The sequence below is a fragment of the Oncorhynchus nerka genome, linkage group LG1, assembly GCF_034236695.1.
Source record: "Oncorhynchus nerka isolate Pitt River linkage group LG1, Oner_Uvic_2.0, whole genome shotgun sequence".
Lineage (NCBI taxonomy): Eukaryota > Metazoa > Chordata > Actinopteri > Salmoniformes > Salmonidae > Oncorhynchus > Oncorhynchus nerka.
The window spans coordinates 17,332,639-17,340,650 of NC_088396.1; positions in this window are offsets into that span (position 1 = coordinate 17,332,639).

The following is an 8,012-nucleotide window of genomic DNA, read 5'->3' on the forward strand; positions in this document are numbered from 1 at the left end:
TTTGTACTTAACATAATGATTCAGGAGTAACATTAAAACTGTCACACACTGTCACATAGTTTGCTTTGTACGTTTCTATGCTTTGTTTGGTCATGGTGTGATCTGAGTGGGCATTCTATGTTGGATGTCTTGTTTGTCTGTTTCTGTGTTTGGGCCTGATATGGGTCTCAATCAGAGGCAGGTGTTAGTCATTGTCTCTGATTGGGAGCCATATTTAGGTAGCCTGTTTTGTGTTGGGTTTTGTGGGTGATTGTTTCCTGACTTTGCACCAGATAGGGCTGGTTTTTTTTTTCTTTTTCCCCCCCATGTTTTCTTATTTTGTATATGTATATTGTTCACGTTATCATCTTTATTAAAGATGTTCAACCATAACCACGCTGCATTTTGGTCCGCCTCTCCTTCACAGGAAGAATCCCGTGACAAAAACAGTAACATTAAAACAGAATAATATGCCCCACCAACTTAAGTAAGTTGTTTAAACCAATGATGAGAGAATAGTCAGAATAACAGATGGCACTCTATTGCTGAGTCCAAAGGTCGTGAGTTCAAATCCCAGGTTGGGTCAGAATTTAGCTGAACAGCGATAACGCGTGGAATTTCACATGTGAAGTGTTCCAAAAACACGGTTTCACATGTGAAATCATATGGTTCAACATGAATCTATACTGTTAGCCATTGATATTCATTTTGTGGTAAGTTCTACAGTCATTATACGGTACATTTCTACAGGATACTATATTAGTGTTTTGCTATTTACTTACTGTCAATCGCAATGCACATGGGTACTTTTTGGCTCGTCCTGCAAATTAACTTTGCATGCCTCACTTGAAATTCCATTTAAACTTATTAGAAAGCCTAGTTTAGATGTGTTTATGGCACAAACTGTTTTTTTTTTAAAATCGGTACAATATTATAGTAAGTTACCGGCTACTGAGTTGCGGTGGAATAAGAGCAAACAACTTTTTAAGTACTTCTACAGCTGAACTGTATTTTGTCAGTAAATATACAACAAAATGTATTCAGGAAGTACACAGAAATTCTAATTCTATTTAAAATATTTTCAATACTGGAAAGTTGGGAATTTGTTTAACTTTTTGAATTGACTGGAACTTACATCGAATTGACCTCAACATTGGTCAACACAATTGGGATTTAAATTCACAACGTCTTAGATGACAGGAACCTGAATTTCCTGCTTCACCACCAGGTCTGTGGCTACGGCTGAGATCAGCCACAGATGTATTGGCAAGAATACATTTCTGCACATTGCTCAATGTTACCTGGAATCAAGTCAATAATTGTGCGATTATCTGACAACACCAACTAAAAAGTATCCGTGTTCAGGGACACTTGACATTAAGGCCTAGATTCAATCAGATCAAGTGTAAACATGTGATAGGCGACACTCGCATAGCTGGTATTTTGGTGGCGTCACTGCATTAGAGCTGTCAAATCAGTGAGCGCTGCTTGTGTGGTCGTTGTCACAAAGCCACACCCGTCCTACTCGCATTAGAAGTACAGAACGAGTGTCACGATCGCTGAATGAGGAGGACCAAAGCGCAGCATGGTAAGCGTACATATTCCTTTATTTTGGATGACGCTGACAAAAACAATAACCATACAAAACCAACTGTGAAGCTTAAGGGCTATAATGCTACTAACAAAGACAACTTCCCACAAGTGGGAAAAAGGGTACCTAAGTATGGTTCCCAATCAGAGACAACGATAGACAGCTGTCCCTGATTGAGAACCATACCCCGCCAAACACAAAGAAATAGAAAACATAGAACACAAAGCATAGAATGCCCACCCCAACTCACGCCCTGACCAAACCAAAATAGAAACATAAAAAGGATCTCTAAGGTCAGGGCGTGACAACGAGAAAGTGTAGGCTATAGACCAATAGAAATAATGACACTCAAATTGAAAATCATTAAAGAAAAGAATGAGGATTTCTATTAACCTTATCGAGGTGTAGATTACATATCACATTCCAGTGTTCCAACTTGTAAACAAGGCTGCATGGGATATATTTGACCACGCCCCCAAATATGCTATATAATGTGAATAAGTATGAAGCTGGTGGCACTGCAGAAACATTGATGCAACCAAGAGGTTGCAAGTACAAATCTCCAAATAATTAATGTATACCCCACGAATTGAAATCAGAATACAGCAGCATACTGTCTTTTTATAGAAATAACACCTTCAAGTTGTTGTCTATAAAGTGCCTTCAGAAAGTATTCATACCGCTTGACTTATTCCACACTTTGTTGTGTTACAGCCTGAATTAAAAATGGATTAAATATTTTTATTATTATCACCAATCTACACACAATACCCCACAATGACAAAGTGAAAACATGTTTTTAGAAATTGTAACAAATGTATTGAAAATTAAATACAGAAATATCTAATTTAGTATTTACACCATTCAGTGAATATTTTGTAGAAACACCTTTGGCAGCGATTACAGTTGTGATAATTTTTTGGGTAAGTATCTAAGAGCTTTCCACAAATGGATTGTGCAACATTTGCCCTTTATTTTATTTTTTTAGAAATGTTCAAGCTCTGTCAAATTGGTTGTTGATCATTGCTAGACAACCATTTTCAGTTGTTGCCATAGCTTTCAAGTAGATTTAAGTCAAAACTGTAACTCGGACACTCAGGAACATTCACGTTCTTCTTGGTAAGCAACTCCAGTATAGACTTGGCCTTGTGTTTTAGGTTATTGTCCTGCTGAAAGGTGAAGTAATCTCCCGGTGTCTGTTGGAAAGCAGAACAAACCAGGTTTCCCTCTAGGATTTTCCCTGTGCTTAGCTCCATTCTGTTTCTTCTTTATCCTGAAAAACTTCCCTGTCCTTAATGATTACAGGCATACCCATAATATGATGTAGCCACCACTATGCTTGAAAATATGGAGAGTGGTACTCAGTAATGTGTTGTATTGGATTTGCCCAAAAATAATACTTTGTATTCAGGACAAAAAGTAAATTGCTTAGCAATTTTTTTGCAGTATTGCTTTAGTGCCTTGTTGCAAACAGGATGCATATTTTGGAATATTTGTATTCTGTACAGACTTCCTTCTTTTCAGTCTGTCAATTAGGTTATTATTGTGGAGTAACTACAATGTTGATCCCATCCTCAGTTTTCTCCTAACAAAGCCATTCAACTCTGTAACTGTTTGAAAGTCACCATTGGCCCTTAGCGGTTTCCTTCCTTTCCAGCAACTGAGTTAGAAACGATGCCTGTATCTTTGTAGTGACTGGGAGTATTGATACACCATACGAACTTCACTTTTCTCAAAGGGATGTTCAATGTCTGCTTTTATTTTATTTTTACCCATCTACCAATAGGTGCCCTTTTTTTGTGAGGCATTGGAAAACCTCCCTGGTTTTAGTGGTGGAATAGGTGTTTGAAATTCACTGCTTGATTGACTGACCTTGCAGATAATTGTGTGGGGTACAGAAATGAGGTAGTCATTCAAAAATCATATTAAACCCTATTATTGCACACCAGTGGAGGCTCCTCAGAGGAGGAGGGGAGGACCTTTTTAGGGAAAATTATACTAAATATATTCACATCACCAAATAATCGATTAAAACACACTGTTTTGCAATGAAGGTCTACAGTAGCCTCAACAGCACTCTGTAGGGTAGTGCCATGGTGTAGCCAGTTTCCGTCCTCTTCTGGTTACATTGACTTCAATACAAAACTTAGGAGGCTCATGGTTCTCAACCCCTTCCATAGATCCACACAGTCATTTTGACAACTTCCGGAGGACATCCTCCAACCTACAGGACTGTTTTGCTAGCACAGACCGGAATATGTTCCGAGCATTGAGGAGTACACCACATCAGTCACTGGCTTTATCAATAAGTGCATTGAGGACATCGTCCCTACAGTGACTGTACGTACATACCCCAACCAAAAGCCATGGATTAAAGGCAACATTTGCACTGAGCTAAAGGGTAGAGCTGCCGCTTTCAAGGAGCGGGACTCTAACCCGGAAGCGTATAAGAAATCCCGTTATGTCCTCCGATGAACCATCAAACAGGCAAAGCGTCAATACAGGATCGAATCATATTACACTGGCGCCGACGCTCGTCAGATGTGGCAGGGCTTGCAAACTATTACAGACTACAAAGGGAAGCACAGCCGAGAGCTGCCCAGTGACACAAGCCTACCAGACGAGCTAAATAACTTCTATGCTTGCTTCAAGTTAAGTAACACTGAAACATGCATGAGAGCACCAGCTGTTCCAGACGACTGTGTGATCATGCTCTCCAGAGCCGATGTGAGTTAGACCTTTAAACAGGTCAACATTCACAAGGTCGCAGGGCCAGACGGATTACCAGGACATGTACTGCGAGCATACGCTGATCAACTGGCAAGTGTCTTCACTGACATTTTCAACCTGTCTGAGTCTGTAATATCAACATGTTTCAAGCAGACCACCATAGTCTCTCTGCCCAAGAACACTAAGGTAACCTGCCTGAATGACTACCGACCCGTAGCACTCACGTCTGTAGCCATGAAATGCTTTGAAAGGCTGGTCATGGCTCACATCAACACCATTATCCCAGAAACCCTAGACTCACTCCAATTTGCATACAGATCCACAGATGATGCAATCTCTATTGCACTCCACACGGCCCTTTCCCACCTGGACAAAAGGTACACCTATGTGAGAATGCTATTCATTGACTACAACTCAGAGTTCAACACCATAGTGCCCTCAAAGCTAAGGACCCTGGGACTAAACACCTCCCTCTGCAACTGGATCCTGGACTTCCTGACGGGCGGCCCCCAGGTGATAAGGGTAGATAAAAACACATCTGCCACACTGATGCTCAACACAGATGCCCCTCAGGGGTGCATGCTCAATCCCCTCCTATACTCCCTGTTCACTCATGACTGCATGGTTTTCTGATGACACAACAGTGGTAGGCCTGATCACTGACAACGATGAGACAGCCTATAGGGATGTGGTCAGGGACATGACCGTGTGGTGCCAGGACAACAACCTCTCCCTCAATGTGATCAAGACAAAGGAGATGATTGTGGACTACAGGAAAAGGAGGACCGAGCACGCCCCCATTCTCATCGACAGGGTTATAGTGGAGCAGGTTGAGAGCCACATCACCAACAAACTAACATGGTCCAAGCACACCAAGACAGTCGTGAAGAGGGCACGACAAAACCTATTCCAACTCAGGAGACTGAAAAGATTTGGCATGGGTCCTCAGATCAACAAAAGTTTTTACAGCTGCATCATCGAGAGCATCCTGACGGGTTGCATCACTGCCTGGTATGGCAACTGCTCAGCCTCCGACCACAAGGCACTACTGAGGGTAGTGCGTACGACCCAGTACATAACTGGGGTCAAGCTTCCTGCCATCCAGGACGTCTATACCAGGCGATGTCAGAGGAAGGCCCTAATATTTGCCATAGACTCCAGCCACCCTAGTCATAGACTGTTCTCTCTGCTACCGCACGGCAAACAGTACTGGAGTGCCAAGTCTAGGTCCAAGAGGCTTCTAAACAGCTTCTACCCCCAAGCCATGAGACTCCTGAACAGCTAATCAAATGGCTACCCAGACGATTTGCATTGCCCCCCCCCCCCCCCCATGCTGCTGCTACTCTCTGTTATTATCTATGCATAGCCACTTTTATAACTGTACCTACATGTACATAATTACCTCAATGACCTGGACACTGGTGCCCCCGGACATTGACACATTGACTCTGTACTCCTGCATATAGCCCTGCTATTGTTGTTTACTGACTCTGTACTCCTGCATATAGCCCTGCTATTGTTGTTTACTGACTCTGTACTCCTGCATATAGCCCTGCTATTGTTGTTTACTGACTCTGTACTCCTGCATACAGCCCTGCTATTGTTGTTTACTGACCCTGTACTCCTGCATATAGCCCTGCTATTGTTGTTTACTGTTGCCTTCAATTATTTGTTATTCTTATCTCTTACTTTTTTTTTTTAGGTATTTTCTTAAAACAACATACCTGTTGTATTCGGAGCATGTGACAAATAACATTTGATTTGACCTATCGGAGCTCTTGCAGCATGAACGCACATGTTGTCCAGCCAATCATATGATCAGAGAATGAATATCGTACTGAAAGCATAACCTACAACTAGCTAGCACAGCTGTGCATACAATGTGGTAAGTAGTTGACTCAAAGACAGAGAAGACAATAGCTGAACAGTTTTACAGCAACCTCATGATGGGGTTAGGGGAAATTTGAGTATCATGTAGTAGCTTAAACCTATTGATGTTACATTGAGCTGAGTGAATGGAATGAAAGTCATCGAATATGATGTAATAGAAATAATGTCATTCGCATGAAGAAAAAAATGGTCCTCGCTCATCTTAAAAGGCTGTTGCACACAAGAGTGAGTCCATGCAACTTATTGTGTGACTTGTTAAGCACATTTTTACGCTTGCCATAACAAAGAGGTAGAATACTTACTGACTCAAGAGATTTTTTCATTTTGTATTAACTTGTAAAAAATATATACAGTACGTCAATATACAGTACTAATATACAGTACATGTTTGGACACACCTGCTCATTCAAGGGTTTTTCTATATTTTCCTCATTGTAGAATAATAGTGAAGATATCAACTATGAAATAACAACTACGGAATCATGTAGTAACCAAACAAGTGTTAATCAAATCAAAATCAAATCAAAATATATTTTAGATTTTAGATTCTTCAAAGTAGCCACCCTTTGCCTTGATGACAGCATTGCGCACTCTTGGCATTCTCTCAACCATTTTCACATTAAATGCTTTTCCAACAGTCTTTAAGGAGTTCCCACATATGCTGAGCACTTGTTGACTGCTTTTCCTTCACTCTGCGGTCCAACTCCCAAACCATATTAATTGGGTTAAGGTCGGATGATTGTGGAGGCCAGGTCATCTGATGCAGCACTCCATCACTCTCCTTCTTGGTCAAATAGCCCTTACACAGCCTGGAGGTGTGTTTTGGGTCATTGGCATGTTGAAATACAAATGATAGTACCGCTAAGTGCAAACCAGATGGGATGGCGTATCATGGCAGAATGCTGTGGTAGCCATGCTGGTTAAGTGTGCCTTGAATTCTAAATAAATCACCAATAATGTCACCAGCAAAGCACCCCCACACCATCACACCTCCTCCTCCATGCTTCATGGTGGGAACCACACATGCAGAGATCATCCGTTCACCTACTCCTCGTCTCACAAAGACACAGCGGTTGGAACCAAAAAACTCATCAGACCAAAGGACACATTTCCAATGTCCATCACTCGTGTTTCTTGGCCCAAACAAGTCTCTTTTTATTATTGGTGTCCTTTAGTAGTGGTTTCTTTGCAGAGATTCTACCATGAAGGCCTGAGTCACACAGTCTCTTCTTCTGAACAGTTGATGTTGAGATGTGTCTGTCACTTGAACTTTAAGCATTTATTTGGCCTGCAATCTGAGGTGCAGTTAACTTTAATGAACTTATCCTCTGCAGCAGAGGCAACTGCTGTTTCATCATAGCACTTGATGGTTTTTGTGACTGCACTTGAAGAAACTTTCAAACTTCTTGAAACTTTCTGGATTGACTGACCTTCATGTCTTAAAGTAATGATGGACTATCATTTCTCTTTGCTTATTTGAGTTGTTCTTGTCATAATATGGACTTGGTCTTTTACCAAATAGGGCTATCTTCTGTATACCACCCCTACCTTGTCACAACAGAACTGATTGGCTCAAACGCATTAAGGAAAGAAATTCCACAAAATACATTTGAACAAGACACACCTGTTAATTGAAATGCATTCCAGGTGATTACCTCATGAAGCTGGTTGAGAGAATGCCAAGAGTGTTTGAAGCTGTCATCAAGGCAAAGGGTGGCTACTTTGAAGAATCTCAAATATAAATTATATTTAGATTTGTTTCACACTTTTTGGTTACTACATGATTTCATAGTTTTGATGTCATCCCTATTATTCTACAGTG